The following is a 17661-nucleotide window of genomic DNA, read 5'->3' as shown; positions in this document are numbered from 1 at the left end:
CCAGGGGAAAATGGCCGCCGCTCCTGACGTCACTACACGGCCAGGGAACCTATTGCTGCTGCCGGACTGGTCTACAAGAAAATGGCCGCCGGCCTCCTGCACTGAGGACATGTATGGTAATAGTCATTACAGAAGGCGGAGCTGAGGGCGGGGCGTGGGATGGGAGGGGCCAAACGCCAGGAAGCAGCCTGTGCCTATCATTCCCTACTTCCGGCCTGTGCGGTCCACCTTACTTCCGGTCACTGCATTCCGTTCCACACACAGGAAGCCTCAGTGTCCGTAGAGATCAGGTAATTGCGTCTTACTATACAGGGCATACTTGCCTACCTGCCCCTCTCCATGAGGGAGAAAATGCTCTGTTCCTGGACTTTCCTGGTAATGTATGATTGCCATCACCTGTGGTGAGCTGGGTAATTGATAAGAAAGGTGTCACCACAGGTGATGGCAATCATACATTACCAGGAAAGTCCAGGAACAGAGCATTTTCTCCCTCATGGAGAGGGTCAGGTAGGCAAGTATGATACAGGGGGAGCAGCCTGTGGTGTCCTGTTATTATACAGGGGGAGCATCCTGTGGTGTCCTGTTATTATTATTATTATTATACAGGTGGAGCAGCATGTGGTGCCCTGTTATTATTATTATTATTATACAGGTGGAGCAGCATGTGGTGCCCTGTTGTTATTATTATTATTATACAGGTGGAGCAGCATGTGGTGCCCTGTTATTATTATTATTATTATTATTATTATTATTATACAGGTGGAGCAGCATGTGGTGCCCTGTTGTTGTTATTATTATTATTATACAGGTGGAGCAGCATGTGGTGCCCTGTTGTTATTATTATTATACAGGGGGAGCCGCCTGTGGTGTCCTGTTATTATTTTTATACAGGAGGAATAGCCTGTGATGTTCTGCTAATATTATTATACACGGGGAGTAGCCTCTGGTGTCCGGTTATTATTATTTTACAGGGGTAGCACCCTGTTGTGTCCTGTTACTATTGTTGTACAGGGGGAGCAGCCTGTGGTGTCCTGTTAATATTGTACAGGGGGAGCAGCCTGTGGTGTCCTGTTGTTGTTATTATTATTATACAGGAGGAGCGGCCTGTGGTTTCCTGTTATTATTGTTTTACAAGGGGAGCGGTCTGTGTTGTCCTGTTATTATTATTATACAGGAGGAGCAGTCTGTGGTGTCCTGTTATTGTTTTACAGGGGGAGCAGCCTGTGCTGTACTGTTGTTGTTATTATTTTACAGGGATAGTGGCCTGTGGTGTACTGTTATTAATATTATACAGATGGAGCTGCCTGTGGTGTCCCGTTACTATTATTATTATACAGGGTGAGCTATCTGTTGTGTCTTGTTGTTGTTATTATATAGGAGGAACAGTCTGTGGTGTCTTGTTGTTGTTGTTGTTGTTGTTGTTATTATTATACAGGGGGAGCGGCCTGCAGTGTCCTGTTGTTATTATTTTTATACAGGAGGAGCAACCTGTGGTGTTCTGTTGATATTATTATACACGGGGAGCAGCCTGTGGTGTCCTGTTATTATACACGGGGAGCAGCAGTGGTGTCCTGTTATTATTATTGTTATACAGAGGGAGCGGCCTGTAGTGTCCTGGTGTTATTATTATACAGGGTTAGCATCCTGTAATGTCATTTTATTATTACTATAAGGGAGAGCAGAATGGGGTGTCCTGTTATTATACACAGAGAGCAGCCAGTGGTGTCCTGTTATTATTATTATTATACAGAGGGAGCTGCCTGTAGTGTCCTGTTGTTGTTATTATTATACAGGGTTAGCATCCTGTAATGTAATTTCAGGACCATGGGGATAGCGGCTCCGCAGGAGACAGGGCACAAAATTAAAAGTTTGACCACTAGGTGGTGTGCACTGGCTCCTCCCCCTATGACCCTCCTCCAAGCCTCAGTTAGGTTTTTGTGCCCGGCCGAGAAGGGTGCAATCTAGGTGGCTCTCCTAAAGAGCTGCTTAGAATAAAAGTTTGTTAGGTTTTTTATTTTCAGTGAGTCCTGCTGGCAACAGGCTCACTGCAACGCGGGACTAAGGGGAGAAGAAGCGAACTCACCTGCGTGCAGGATGGATTGGGCTTCTTAGGCTACTGGACACTAGCTCCAGAGGGACGATCACAGGTACAGCCTGGATGGGTCACCGAAGCCGCGCCGCCGGCCCCCTTGCAGATGCTGAAGAAAGAAGAGGTCCAGAAATCGGCGGCTGAAGACTTCCCAGTCTTCTTAAGGTAGCGCACAGCACTGCAGCTGTGCGCCATTGCTCTCAGCACACTTCACACCGCGGTCACTGAGGGTGCAGGGCGCTGGGGGGGGGGGGGCACCCTGGGCAGCAATGAGATTACCTATACTGGCTAAAAATACATCACATATAGCCCCTGGGCTATATGGATGTATTTACCCCTGCCAGGATTACAGAAAAAAACGGGAGAAGAGCCCGCCGAAAAGGGGGCGGGGCCTATCTCCTCAGCACACAGCGCCATTTTTCCCACACAGCTCCGCTGGTAGGAAGGCTCCCAAGCTCTCCCCTGCACTGCACTACAGAAACAGGGTAAAATCAGAGAGGGGGGGCACTTATTTGGCGATATTCATAATATTTAAGCTGCTATAAGGGGAACAAACTTATTTAAGGTTGTCGCTATATATTTATAGCGCTTGGGTGTGTGCTGGCAAACTCTCCCTCTGTCTCCCCAAAGGGCTAGTGGGGTCCTGTCTTCTATCAGAGCATTCCCTGTGTGTCTGCTGTGTGTCGGTACGTGTGTGTCGACATGTATGAGGACGATGTTGGTGTGGAGGCGGAGCAATTGCCTGTAGTGGTGATGTCACCCCCTAGGGAGTCGACACCGGAATGCATGGCTTTGTTTATGGAATTACGTGATAGTGTCAGCACGCTGCAAAAGTCGGTTGACGACATGAGACGGCCGGCAAACCAATTAGTACCTGTCCAGGCGTCTCAGACACCGTCAGGGGCTTTAAAACGCCCATTACCTCAGTCGGTCGATACGGACACCGACACGGACACTGACTCCAGTGTCGACGGTGAAGAAACAAACGTATTTTCCAGTAGGGCCACACGTTACATGATCACGGCAATGAAGGAGGCTTTGCATATTTCTGATACTGCAAGTACCACAAAAAGGGGTATTATGTGGGGTGTGAAAAAACTACCTGTAGTTTTTCCTGAATCAGATGAATTGAATGAAGTGTGTGATGATGCGTGGTTTACCCCCGATAGAAAACTGCTAATTTCAAAGAAGTTATTGGCATTATACCCTTTCCCGCCAGAGGTTAGGGCGCGTTGGGAAACACCCCCTAGGGTAGATAAGGCGCTCACACGCTTATCAAAACAAGTGGCGTTACCGTCTCCAGAAACGGCCGCCCTCAAAGACCCAGCTGATAGGAGGCTGGAAAATACCCTAAAAAGTATATACACACATACTGGTGTTATACTGCGACCAGCTATCGCATCAGCATGGATGTGCAGTGCTGGGGTGGCTTGGTCGGAGTCACTGACTGAAAATATTGATACCCTGGATAGGGACAGTATTTTATTGACTATAGGATGCATTTCTTTATATGCGAGATGCACAGAGGGATATTTGCACTCTGGCATCAAGGGTAAGTGCGCTGTCCATCTCTGCCAGAAGAAGTTTATGGACGCAACAGTGGTCAGGTGATGCGGATTCCAAGCGGCATATGGAAGTATTGCCGTATAAAGGGGAGGAGTTATTTGGGGTCGGTCTATCGGACTTGGTGGCCACGGCAACAGCCGGAAAATCCACCTTTTTACCTCAGGTCACCTCCCAGCAGAAAAAGACACCGTCTTTTCAGCCGCAGTCCTTTCGTTCCCATAAGAACAAGCGGGCAAAAGGACATTCATATCTGCCCCGAGGCAAAGGAAAGGGTAAGAGACTGCAGCAAGCAGCTCCCTCCCAGGAGCAGAAGCCCTCCCCCGCTTCTGCAAAGTCCTCAGCATGACGCTGGGGCCTTACAAGCGGACTCAGGTGCGGTGGGGGGTCGCCTCAAGAATTTCAGCGCGCAGTGGGCTCACTCGCAAGTGGACCCCTGGATCCTGCAGGTAGTATCTCAGGGTTACAGGTTGGAATTCGAGACGTCTCCCCCTCGCCGGTTCCTGAAGTCTGCTTTACCAACGTCTCCTTCCGACAGGGCGACGGTATTGGAAGCCATTCACAAGCTGTATTCTCAGCAGGTGATAGTCAAGGTACCCCTCCTACAACAAGGAAAGGGGTATTATTCCACGCTGTTTGTGGTACCGAAGCCGGACGGCTCGGTAAGACCTATTCTAAATCTGAAGTCTTTGAACATGTACATACAAAAGTTCAAGATGGAGTCACTCAGAGCAGTGACAGCGAATCTGGAAGAAGGGGACTTTATGGTGTCCTTGGACATCAAGGATGTTTACCTCCATGTCCCAATCTGCCCTTCACACCAAGGGTACCTCAGGTTCGTGGTACAAAACTGTCATTATCAGTTTCAGACGCTGCCGTTTGGATTGTCCACGGCACCCCGGGTCTTTACCAAGGTAATGGCCGAAATGATGATTCTTCTTCGAAGAAAAGGCGTATTAATTATCCCTTACTTGGACGATCTCCTGATAAGGGCAAGGTCCAGAGAACAGCTAGAGGTCAGTGTAGCACTAACCCAAGTAGTGCTGCAACAGCACGGGTGGATTCTAAATTTTCCAAAATCCCAGCTGAGCCCGACGACACGTCTGCTGTTCCTAGGGATGATTCTGGACACTGTTCAGAAAAAGGTGTTTCTTCCGGAGGAGAAAGCCAGGGAGTTATCCGAACTTGTCAGGAACCTCCTAAAACCAGGAAAAGTGTCTGTGCATCAATGCACAAGAGTCCTGGGAAAAATGGTGGCTTCTTACGAAGCGATTCCATTCGGCAGATTCCACGCACAAATTTTTCAGTGGGATCTGCTGGACAAATGGTCCGGATCGCATCTGCAGATGCATCAGCGGATAACCCTGTCTCCGAGGACAAAGGTGTCTCTTCTGTGGTGGTTGCAGAGTGCTCATCTGTTAGAGGGCCGCAGATTCGGCATACAGGACTGGGTCCTGGTGACCACGGATGCCAGTCTGAGAGGCTGGGGAGCAGTCACACAGGGAAGAAACTTCCAGGGCGTGTGGTCAAGCCTGGAGACGTCTCTTCACATAAATATACTGGAGCTAAGAGCAATTTACAATGCTCTAAGCCTGGCAAAACCTCTGCTTCAGGGTCAGCCGGTGTTGATCCAGTCGGACAACATCACGGCAGTCGCCCACGTAAACAGACAGGGCGGCACAAGAAGCAGGGGGGCAATGGCAGAAGCTGCAAGGATTCTTCGCTGGGCGGAAAATCATGTGATAGCACTGTCAGCAGTGTTCATTCCGGGAGTGGACAACTGGGAAGCAGACTTCCTCAGCAGACACGACCTTCACCCGGGAGAGTGGGGACTTCATCCAGAAGTCTTCCACATGCTTGTGATCCGTTGGGAAAAACCAATGGTGGACATGATGGCGTCCCGCCTCAACAAAAAACTGGACAGGTATTGCGCCAGGTCAAGAGATCCTCAGGCAATAGCTGTGGACGCCCTGGTAACACCATGGGTGTACCAGTCAGTGTATGTGTTCCCTCCTCTGCCTCTCATACCCAAGGTACTGAGAATTATACGGCAAAGGGGAGTAAGAACGATACTCGTGGCTCCGGATTGGCCAAGAAGGACTTGGTACCCGGAACTTCAGGAGATGCTCACGGAAGATCCGTGGCCCCTACCTCTAAGAAGGGACCTGCTTCAGCAGGGACCTTGTCTATTCCAAGACTTACCGCGGCTGCGTTTGACGGCATGGCGGTTGAACGCCGGATCCTGAAGGAAAAAGGCATTCCGGAAGAAGTCATCCCTACCCTGATTAAAGCCAGGAAGGAAGTGACCGCACAGCATTATCACCGCATTTGGAGAAAATATGTTGCGTGGTGTGAGGCCAGGAGGGCCCCGACGGAGGAATTTCAACTGGGTCGATTCCTACATTTCCTGCAAACAGGATTGTCTATGGGCCTCAAATTGGGGTCCATTAAGGTTCAAATTTCGGCCCTGTCGATTTTCTTCCAGAAAGAATTGGCTTCAGTTCCTGAAGTCCAAACTTTTGTCAAAGGAGTACTACATATACAGCCCCCGGTTGTGCCTCCAGTGGCACCGTGGGATCTCAATGTAGTTTTGGAATTCCTCAAATCCCATTGGTTTGAGCCACTCAAATCGGTGGATTTGAAATATCTTACATGGAAAGTGACCATGCTACTGGCCCTGGCTTCGGCCAGGAGAGTGTCAGAGTTGGCGGCTTTATCGTACAAAAGCCCATATCTGATTTTCCATTCGGACAGGGCAGAACTGCGGACGCGTCCTCAGTTTCTCCCTAAGGTGGTATCAGCGTTTCACCTGAACCAACCTATTGTGGTGCCTGCGGCTTCTAGCGACTTGGAGGACTCCAAGTTGTTGGACGTTGTCAGAGCCTTAAAAATATATATTTCAAGGACGGCTGGAGTCAGAAAGTCTGACTCGCTGTTTATACTGTATGCACCCAACAAGCTGGGTGCTCCTGCGTCTAAGCAGACGATTGCTCGTTGGATTTGTAGCACAATTCAACTTGCGCATTCTGTGGCAGGCCTGCCACAGCCAAAATCTGTAAATGCCCACTCCACAAGGAAGGTGGGCTCATCTTGGGCGGCTGCCCGAGGGGTCTCGGCATTACAACTCTGCCGAGCAGCTACGTGGTCAGGGGAGAACACGTTTGTAAAATTCTACAAATTTGATACCCTGGCTAAGGAGGACCTGGAGTTCTCTCATTCGGTGCTGCAGAGTCATCCGCACTCTCCCGCCCGTTTGGGAGCTTTGGTATAATCCCCATGGTCCTGACGGAGTCCCCAGCATCCACTTAGGACGTCAGAGAAAATAAGAATTTACTTACCAATAATTCTATTTCTCGTAGTCCGTAGTGGATGCTGGGCGCCCGTCCCAAGTGCGGATGGTCTGCAATACTTGTACATAGTTATGGTTACAAAAATCGGGTTATTATTGTTGGAAGCCATCTTTTCAGAGGCTCCTCTGTTATCATGCTGTTAACTGGGTACAGATCACAAGTTGTACAGTGTGGCTGGTATGAGTCTTACCCGGGATTCAAAATCCTTCCTTATTGTGTACGCTCGTCCGGGCACAGTATCCTAACTGAGGCTTGGAGGAGGGTCATAGGGGGAGGAGCCAGTGCACACCACCTAGTGGTCAAACTTTTAATTTTGTGCCCTGTCTCCTGCGGAGCCGCTATCCCCATGGTCCTGACGGAGTCCCCAGCATCCACTACGGACTACGAGAAATAGAATTATCGGTAAGTAAATTCTTATTTTTATTATTACTATAAAGGAGAGCAGAATGGGGTGTCCTGTTATTATACACGGAGAGCAGCCAGTGGTGTCCTGTTATTATTATTATACAGAGGGAGCGGCCTGTAGTGTCCTGTTGTTATTATTATACAGGGGGAGCATCCTGTAATGTCATTTTATTATTACTGTAAAGGAGAGCAGAATGGGGTGTCCTGTTGTTGTTATTAGTGCTGTACAGGGGGGGGGTGGCATTTTTTTTTTGTACGGTTATTATTATACAGGGACAGCAGCTTGTGGAGTCCTGGTATTATTATTATTACTATTGTTAATTTTATTATGTAATTGTTGGGATTGAAAATATTGCTAAAATTCTAGATTATATTAAAGCAGAGACCATAATATCCCTGGCATGTGTAACAGATGATAATTGGAGCAGTATGAAGCAAATGTATATCATACTCCTGGGAATGTCACTGTGACATCGCTTATCTCTATAGTAATAATACAGGGACATGACTAGGAAGGTGAAGGGATCTGGGAGTGTCACAGTGACATCACTTATATCCATTGTAATAATACAGGGACATGACTGGGGAGGTGAGGGGATCTGGGAGTGTCACAGTGACATCACTAATATCTACAGTAATAATACAGGGACATGACTGGGGAGGTGAGTGGATCTGTGGGTGTCACAGTGACGTCACTTATATCTATAGTAATAATACAGGGGCATGACTGGAGAGGTGAGGGATCTCGGAGCATTTACATTGATATTGATGTCTTCTCCATTTTGCAGGTTAACAAAGTAGTGAAGAAGACATCCGGTGAGTGTGAGACACCCAGCAGCCATCGCATTGTGTGTAGGACTGAGCAGGACCCAGAGCCCCATCACGGTGCCTCCACCTCAGTCACTGATAAATGAGGTACAATAACCAGAAGATCCTGGAACTCTCCAACAAGATCATTCAGCTGCTGACTGGAGAGGTGACTGCTGGGAATGGGGCATTAAACAGTAATACCAGGGGACGTGTCTGGGTGATGACTGGAGAGGTGACTGCTGGGATTGAGACATTATACAGTAACACCAGGGGACGTGTCTGGGTGATGACTGGAGAGGTGACTGCTGGGAATGGGACATTATACAGTAACACCAGGGGACGTGTCTGGGTGATGACTGGAGAGGTGACTGCTGGGAATGGGACATTATACAGTAACACCAGGGGGCGTGTCTGGGTGATGACTGGAGAGGTGACTGCTCGGAATGGGACATTATACAGTAATACCAGGGGACGTGTCTGGGTGATGACTGGAGAGGTGAATGCTGGGAATGGGTAATTATACAGTAACACCAGGGAATGTGTCTGGGTGATTGGAGAGGTGACTGCTGGGAATGGGTCATTATACAGTAACACCAGGGAATGTGTCTGGGTGATGACTGGAAAGGTGACTGCCGGGAATGGGACATTATACAGGTGCACCAGGGGACGTGTCTGGGTGATGACTGGAGAGGTGGCTGCTGGGAATGGGACATTATACAGTAACACCAGGGAACGTGTCTGGGTGATGACTGGAGAGGTGACTGCTGGAAATGGGACATTATACAGTAACACCAGGGGACGTGTCTGGGTGATGACTGGAGAGGTGACTGCTCGGAATGGGACATTATACAGTAATGCCAGGGGACGTGTCTGGGTGATGACTGGAGAGGTGACTGCTGGGAATGTTACATTATACAGTAACACCAGGGGACGTGTCTGGGTGATGACTGGAGAGGTGACTGCTGGGAATGGGACATTATACAGTAACACCAGGGGACGTGTCTGGGTGATGACTGGAGAGGTGACTGCTCGGAATGGGACATTATACAGTAACACCAGGGGGACGTGTCTAGGTGATGACTGGAGAGGTGACTGCTGGGAATGGGGCATTATACAGTAACACCAGGGGACGTGTCTGGGTGATGACTAGAGAGGTGAATGCTGGGAATGGGTCATTATACAGTAACACCAGGGAATGTGTCTGGGTGATGACTGGAGAGGTGACTGCTGGGAATGGGTCATTATACAGTAACACCAGGGAATGTGTCTGGGTGATGACTGGAAAGGTGACTGCCGGGAATGGGACATTATACAGGTGCACCAGGGGACGTGTCTGGGTGATGACTGGAGAGGTGACTGCCGGGAATGGGACATTATACAGGTGCACCAGGGGACGTGTCTGGGTGATGACTGGAGAGGTGACTGCCGGGAATGGGACATTATACAGGTGCACCAGGGGACGTGTCTGATTGATGACTGGAGAGGTGACTGCTGGGAATGGGTCATTATACAGTAACACCAGGGAATGTGTCTGGGTGATGATTGGAAAGGTGACTGCCAGGAATGGGTCATTATACAGTAACACCAGGGAATGTGTCTGGGTGATGACTGGAGAGGAGACTGCTGGGAATGGGGCTTTATACAGTAACACCAGGGGACGTGTCTGGGTGATGACTGGAGAGGAGACTGCTGGGAATAGGGCATTATACAGTAACACCAGGGGATGTGTCTGGGTGATGACTGGAGAGGTGACTGCTGGGAATAGGGCATTATACAGTAACACCAGGGGGATGTGTCTGGGTGATGACTGGAGAGGAGACTGCTGGGAATGGGACATTATACAGTAACACCAGGGGATGTGTCTGGTGATGACTGGAGAGGTGACTGCTGGGAATGGGGCATTATACAGTAACACCAGGGGATGTGTCTGGGTGATGACTGGAGAGGTGACTGCTGGGAATGGGACATTATACAGTAACACAAGGGGATGTGTCTGGGTGATGACTGGAGAGGTGACTGCTGGGAATGGGACATTATACAGTAACACCAGGGGATGTGTCTGGGTGATGACTGTATCATTGTGTGTGTCAGGTTCCTATAAGGTGTCAGGATGTCACTGTCTATGTCTCCATGCAGGAGGGGGAGTATATAGAGGAACACAGGGGTCTGTACAAGGACGTGATGATGGAGAATCACCGGCCCCTCACATCACTGGGTAAGAGGAGACTGTCATGTATTGTACAGGGGTGAGCAGGTATGGGGCCCCCTATATACACACATCATCTGATAATCACATATATACACTGTACTCAGTCACTGTGTGTCTCCTACAGATGGGCCCAGTAACAGAGATACCCCAGAGAGATGTCCCCGTCCTCTGTATTCCCAGGACTGTACAGAGGAGAATCACAGGATCCCACAGGAGGATCAGGTAGGTGGGATTTAGGGTCTCCCCAATATACTAAAGTGACTGTAACTATATGATCTGTAGAGAAGCTGTGTGTTTTATACACTGATATTACACTATCAGAAATCAGACATTATTAATGTATATTGTTTTGTTGGCTATTTAGGATGACTGTCTGACTGATATAAAGGCAGAAGATACAGAGGGAGAAGAAGAGACGTATGTGACTGATATAAAGGCAGAAGATATAGAGGGAGAAGAAGAGACATATGTGACTGATATAAAGGCAGAAGATATAGAGGGAGAAGAAGAGACGTATGTGAGGGGTGATCAGCAATGTAAGGAGGAGGAAATCCCTACAGATATCAGCACAGGTGAGTAATAAACGCTTATTACAGAAGTCACATATTCTCATTGCTCAGTCATTACAGCAATCTCTTATCCTACACCCTCCTCTGTCATAGTAACATAGTATCTGATGTTGAAAAAAGACAATTGTCCATCGAGTTCAACCTATTTGTGGTGTCCTATGCATGATGATTTGACTAAAATTTCTGACTGATGCTGCTGTCAGCCGTTGCATTTTATCCCTTTTTATAGTAACTATAATGTATGACTATGCACCATACCCCTGGATATCCTTATCCAGTAGGAATTTATCTAACCCATTCTTAAAGGTGTTGACAGATTCCGCCATTACAACTCCCTCGGGCAGGGAATTCCAAACACGTATTGTCCTTACCGTGAAAAAGCCTTTACGCCGTATTGTGCGGAATCTCCTCTCCTCTAACCTGAGTGAGTGTCCACGAGTCCTCTGTGTTGATCTAACCAAAAACAGGTCCCGTGCAAGCTCTGTGTATTGTCCCCTTATATATTTGTAGATGTTGATCATATCCCCTCTTAGTCTCCGCTTTTCCAATGTAAACATGCCTTTCCTTGTATTCCATCGTCTCCATGCCCTTAATTAGTTTGGTCGCCAGTCAGTACAGACTAATGATGGAAATGTATCTGCCCAGTGGTGCAGTCTAGGACCATCAGCCCTGTTCTCAGTTGGGTGTTTATAACACAAGGGGTGATATTCAATTGTAATATCACGCCCGATCTCCCGTCTAAAGTGACAGGAGTTTGCGGGGCAATATTCAATTGTCCCCCATGTTTGGGCATATCGCGCCCATAGCAGTCTGGATTAGCTTTGTAAATCTACTTAACCCAACTAACGTCATGGGCGCGATCACGAAAAGTTTTGCGAATTTCAGCTCGCCTCCCCCGGGGGTGGTGATCTGAAATGCTAATATTGCGTCTGTCGGCAGCAACATTTGTATCGGGTGTTTTCTGTTAAAGGCGTTTTCTTCTTTAGGGTCCATAGTGATCCACAGTTCTTACATCGGGGTGTAGGTGGTAGGAGACGACCGGGCATCACACAGTTAAGCTTTTATTTCCCAGGATGCTCCGGACCTCCTCCCCATGTACCCCGCCCCTGGCCAGTGGGCAGTTTTAGTGATGGTGCTGGTAGAAGCCGGAGCACCGGTCACACAGCGGAGAGGAATGAATGAGCAGCGCTGGGAGTCTCTCTGAGCACCACCGCTGCTGCTGCTCCAACAATCCCCCCGCTGGTGCCGCAACGTCAGTGAGGCTAAGAGACTGATGATTCCGGCGTGGTTACTTCCTGATCGCCGCGCTAGTGCAGCATCCAGGGCCCCGGACTGCACCCGGAGGACAGGTAAGGCATTCTCCGGCACGTGGGACCCACAATACATGTAGTCCATGCTTCCGCAGGCTCTGATGTGATCCCTGGCTGCTGCTACGGGTTACACTAGACCACCAGGGCATGCATATAATACATATATATAGGATAATCGAGGCCAGGGTGCCTGGTGGGTGATGTCAGCCAGGGGAGGTAGGTCCTCTCCCAGAGCCAGATTCCACAGCTGGGATTCCCTCTCGGCTGCCCCTCCCCCACATGCTTCCCTTATAAGAGTCTCTGAGTGACATTCCAATGGGAATGAGTGTGATGCCAGGCTCTGGGAATGCTGGGTTCTGTCTCCAGAAGTGGCCAGGTTATACATGCACTAGTCCTACCTACCACTGTGGTGTGAGGAGATGACGTCAGTGCCCATTGTAATTGTTATGTACTTGTATTGTGTGTGACTGGTGCTAGCTCTGCTGTGTGACTGCATTGTATCTATCCCTCAGTGATCGCGCTGAGCCCCAAAAAAAGTGGGTCCCAGGGACCCCTCACTTTTAAAAATTGGGGTCCTACCGGTCCTTTTCTGGGTCCCATCGGAATTAAGGTTTTTATTCATCTTAATCTTGTTTGGACACTACAAAAGTGTTGGGCTGTGTAACATGCAGGACACCCTGCACCAGAGCTGTGTAACTAGACATTTTGGTGCCCTTTGACAGAAAGTGAATTGGAGCTCCACCTCCCAGACTCAAAACTACAGGCGGTGCGCGCCGAAGGCGCGCTGCAAAAATTTAGGGGCATGGCTTCATGGGGAAGGGGCGTGGCCACATAATAGTGGCAATCCATATTACACCACACAGTAGTGTCGCTTATACACATTGCACCAGGTAGAACCTCCTATGCACACTGTGCCAGGTAGAGCGCATTATACACATTGCACCAGGTACAGCGCATTATACACATTGCACCAGGTACAGCGCATTATACACATTGCACCAGGTAGAGCATGTTATACACAATGCGCCAGGTAGAGCGCATTATACACATTGCAGCAGGTAGAGCACGTTATACACATTGCAGCAGGTAGAGCACGTTATACACATTGCAGCAGGTAGAGCACATTATACACATTGCAGCAGGTAGAGCACGTTATACACATTGCAGCAGGTAGAGCACGTTATACACATTGCACCAGGTAGAACACATTATACACATTGCAGCAGGTAGAGCACGTTATACACATTGCAGCAGGTAGAGCACGTTATACACATTGCAGCAGGTAGAGCACGTTATACACAATGCGCCAGGTAGAGCACGTTATACACATTGCAGCAGGTAGAGCAGGTTATACACATTGCAGCAGGTAGAGCACGTTATACACATTGCAGCAGGTAGAGCACGTTATACACATTGCAGCAGGTAGAGCACGTTATACACATTGCAGCAGGTAGAGCACGTTATACACATTGCACCAGGTAGAACACATTATACACATTGTAGCAGGTAGAGCACGTTATACACAATGCGCCAGGTAGAGCACGTTATACACATTGCAGCAGGTAGAGCAGGTTATACACATTGCAGCAGGTAGAGCACGTTATACACATTGCAGCAGGTAGAGCACGTTATACACATTGCAGCAGGTAGAGCACGTTATACACATTGCAGCAGGTAGAGCACGTAATACACATTGCAGCAGGTAGAGCACGTTATACACATTGCAGCAGGTAGAGCACGTTATACACATTGCAGCAGGTAGAGCAGGTTATACACATTGCAGCAGGTAGAGCAGGTTATACACATTGCACCAGGTAGAGCACGTTATACATATTGCACCAGGTAGAGCACGTTATACACATTGCAGCAGGTAGAGCACGTTATACACATTGCAGCAGGTAGAGCACGTTATACACATTGCAGCAGGTAGAGCACGTTATACACATTGCACCAGGTAGAGCACGTTATACACAGTGCACCGGGTAGAGCACGTTATACACATTGCAGCATGTAGAGCACGTTATACACATTGCACCAGGTAGAGCACGTTATACACATTGCAGCAGGTAGAGCACGTTATACACATTGCAGCAGGTAGAACACGTTATACACATTGCAGCAGGTAGAGCACGTTATACACATTGCAGCAGGTAGAGCACGTTACACACATTGCAGCAGGTAGAGCACGTTATACACATTGTAGCAGGTAGAGCACGTTATACACAATGCGCCAGGTAGAGCACGTTATACACATTGCAGCAGGTAGAGCACGTTATACACATTGCAGCAGGTAGAGCACGTTATACACATTGCAGCAGGTAGAGCACGTTATACACATTGCAGCAGGTAGAGCACGTTATACACATTGCACCAGGTAGAGCACGTTATACACAGTGCACCGGGTAGAGCACGTTATACACATTGCAGCAGGTAGAGCACGTTATACACATTGCAGCAGGTAGAGCACGTTATACACATTGCAGCAGGTAGAGCACGTTATACACATTGCAGCAGGTAGAGCACGTTATACACATTGCAGCAGGTAGAGCACGTTACACACATTGCAGCAGGTAGAGCACGTTATACACATTGCACCAGGTAGAGCACGTTATACACATTGCAGCAGGTAGAGCACGTTATACACATTGCAGCAGGTAGAACACGTTATACACATTGCAGCAGGTAGAGCACGTTATACACATTGCAGCAGGTAGAGCACGTTACACACATTGCAGCAGGTAGAGCACGTTATACACATTGTAGCAGGTAGAGCACGTTATACACAATGCGCCAGGTAGAGCACGTTATACACATTGCAGCAGGTAGAGCACGTTATACACATTGCAGCAGGTAGAGCACGTTATACACATTGCAGCAGGTAGAGCACGTTATACACATTGCAGCAGGTAGAGCACGTTATACACATTGCACCAGGTAGAGCACGTTATACACAGTGCACCGGGTAGAGCACGTTATACACATTGCAGCAGGTAGAGCACGTTATACACATTGCAGCAGGTAGAGCACGTTATACACATTGCAGCAGGTAGAGCACGTTATACACATTGCAGCAGGTAGAGCACGTTATACACATTGCAGCAGGTAGAGCACGTTACACACATTGCAGCAGGTAGAGCACGTTATACACATTGCAGCAGGTAGAGCACGTTATACACATTGCAGCAGGTAGAGCACGTTATACACATTGCAGCAGGTAGAGCACGTTATACACATTGCAGCAGGCAGAGCAGGTTACACACATTGCAGCAGGTAGAGCACGTTACACACATTGCAGCAGGTAGAGCACGTTATACACATTGCAGCAGGTAGAGCACGTTACACACATTGCAGCAGGTAGAGCACGTTATACACATTGCAGCAGGTAGAGCACGTTATACACATTGCAGCAGGTAGAGCACGTTATACACATTGCAGCAGGTAGAGCACGTTATACACATTGCACCAGGTAGAGCGCATTATACACATTGCAGCAGGTAGAGCACGTTATACACATTGCAGCAGGTAGAGCACGTTATACACATTGCAGCAGGTAGAGCACGTTATACACATTGCAGCAGGTAGAGCACGGTATACACATTGCACCAGGTAGTGCACGTTATACACATTGCGCCAGGCAGAGCATGTTATACACATTGCTCCAGGTAGAGCACGTTATACACATTGCAGCAGGTAGAGCACGTTATACACATTGCTCCAGGCAGAGCACGTTATACACATTGCACCAGGTAGAGCACGTTATACACATTGCAGCAGGTAGAGCACGTTATACACATTGCAGCAGGTAGAGCACGTTATACACATTGCAGCAGGTAGAGCACGTTATACACATTGCACCAGGTAGAGCACGTTATACACATTGCAGCAGGTAGAGCACGTTATACACATTGCAGCAGGTAGAGCACGTTATACACATTGCAGCAGGTAGAGCACGTTATACACATTGCAGCAGGTAGAGCACGTTATACACATTGCTCCAGGTAGAGTGCATTATACACATTGCAGCAGGTAGAAAACGTTAATACACATTGCAGCAGGTAGAGCACGTTATACACATTGCAGCAGGTAGAGCACGTTATACACATTGCAGCAGGTAGAGCACGTTATACACATTGCTCCAGGTAGAGTGCATTATACACATTGCAGCAGGTAGAAAACGTTATACACATTGCAGCAGGTAGAGCACGTTATACACATTGCAGCAGGTAGAGCACGTTATACACATTGCAGCAGGTAGAGCACGTTATACACATTGCAGCAGGTAGAGCACGTTATACACATTGCACCAGGTAGAGCACGTTATACACACTGCACCAGGTAGAGCACGTTATACACATTGCAGCAGGTAGAGCGTGTTATACACATTGCAGCAGGTAGAGCACGTTATACACATTGCAGCAGGTAGAAAACGTTATACACATTGCGCCAGGCAGAGCGCGGTATACACATTGCACCAGGTAGAGCACGTTATACACATTGCGCCAGGCAGAGCATGTTATACACATTGCTCCAGGTAGAGTGCGTTATACACATTGCTCCAGGTAGAGCACGTTATACACATTGCTCCAGGCAGAGCACGTTATACACATTGCTCCAGGCAGAGCACGTTATACACATTGCACCAGGTAGAGCACGTTATACATATTGCACCAGGTAGAGCACGTTATACACATTGCAGCAGGTAGAGCACGTTATACACATTGCAGCAGGTAGAGCACGTTATACACATTGCAGCAGGTAGAGCACGTTATACACATTGCTCCAGGTAGAGCACGTTATACACATTGCAGCAGGTAGAAAACGTTATACACATTGCACCAGGCAGAGCGCGGTATACACATTGCACCAGGTAGAGCACGTTATACACATTGCGCCAGGCAGAGCACGTTATACACATTGCACCAGGTAGAGCACGTTATACACATTGCAGCAGGTAGAGCACGTTATACACATTGCTCCAGGCAGAGCACGTTATACACATTGCACCAGGTAGAGCACGTTATACACATTGCAGCAGGTAGAGCACGTTATACACATTGCAGCAGGTAGAGCACGTTATACACATTGCAGCAGGTAGAGCACGTTATACACATTGCACCAGGTAGAGCACGTTATACACATTGCAGCAGGTAGAGCACGTTATACACATTGCAGCAGGTAGAGCACGTTATACACATTGCAGCAGGTAGAGCACGTTATACACATTGCTCCAGGTAGAGTGCATTATACACATTGCAGCAGGTAGAAAACGTTATACACATTGCAGCAGGTAGAGCACGTTATACACATTGCAGCAGGTAGAGCACGTTATACACATTGCAGCAGGTAGAGCAGGTTA

At 48.3% G+C, this 17661-nt stretch overlaps 1 long non-coding RNA gene across 1 annotated transcript; it reads left to right on the top strand.

Annotated features, from left to right (window-relative positions):
• Positions 1–227: 227 nt before the first annotated feature.
• Positions 228–10429, top strand: LOC134984694 (uncharacterized). The gene is made up of 3 exons (XR_010191766.1): positions 228–290; positions 8196–8383; positions 10354–10429. It is a non-coding gene; the product is annotated as an uncharacterized LOC134984694 (long non-coding RNA).
• The last annotated feature ends 7232 nt before the right edge of the window (positions 10430–17661 follow it).

This window comes from Pseudophryne corroboree, assembly GCF_028390025.1.
Source record: "Pseudophryne corroboree isolate aPseCor3 chromosome 3 unlocalized genomic scaffold, aPseCor3.hap2 SUPER_3_unloc_74, whole genome shotgun sequence".
In the NCBI taxonomy this organism is placed as follows: Eukaryota; Metazoa; Chordata; class Amphibia; order Anura; family Myobatrachidae; genus Pseudophryne; species Pseudophryne corroboree.
This window is presented reverse-complemented; position numbering and strand designations above follow the sequence as displayed.